Source organism: Canis aureus, chromosome 1, assembly GCF_053574225.1.
Source record: "Canis aureus isolate CA01 chromosome 1, VMU_Caureus_v.1.0, whole genome shotgun sequence".
NCBI classification, from domain to species: Eukaryota; Metazoa; Chordata; class Mammalia; order Carnivora; family Canidae; genus Canis; species Canis aureus.
Window position 1 is genome coordinate 76,124,260 of NC_135611.1, and position 738 is coordinate 76,124,997.

The window sequence follows — 738 nt, forward strand, 5'->3', positions numbered from 1 at the left end:
CTTTCAAATCTTTTAAACAGCAAAGTGAAAGTGGTAAACAGTCTCCATTAACAAAAAAAGAAAAAAATCCAGGACTCTTAACAAAATTAAAGGTAGGCTTACATATAGAGCTACTTCAGAAATGGGATAATACCTAAGACATGGACAAATACCTTATTTTAATCTAAAAAAAGTATTTACTGGATCGTATATTCAAGTTTTCGATATGCCATTTGAAATAAATTATCCTTGAAAATAAATCATTCAATATAATCTCTGAAATATTATCTAGTTAACATAATATTTGCCTTAAGTATATCAGACAAATATTTACTATCAGCAAAATAAAAACCAGCAAAGCATTTTTGTATCTGAATGCCTGACATTCTGATCCAGTGGATTTACATTTTTTCCTAAGTATAGTAATTTTTAAAAATCTCTTTGGGTACTCAACATATTAGAAGTACAACTACCTATTTATAATTGCCAACTTCTAACATATAAGCCATCAATAAACACCAACACAATATTTTAGCAATCATCTTATGTGAATTGACAAATGGAAAACAAAATTCTCACTAACAATGGGTCACCAAATTCTTTCTTATAAGTTATTATAAAAAAATTTATTTAAAAAGCCTAAATACACAAACATGATCAAACATTTAAAATTAAAAAATGAAAAACAAAATTAAACTGAAATAAGTTATGATTTCCTTTTCCTCTTTCACAAAAAAAATTCAAACATAAAAGGTCAAG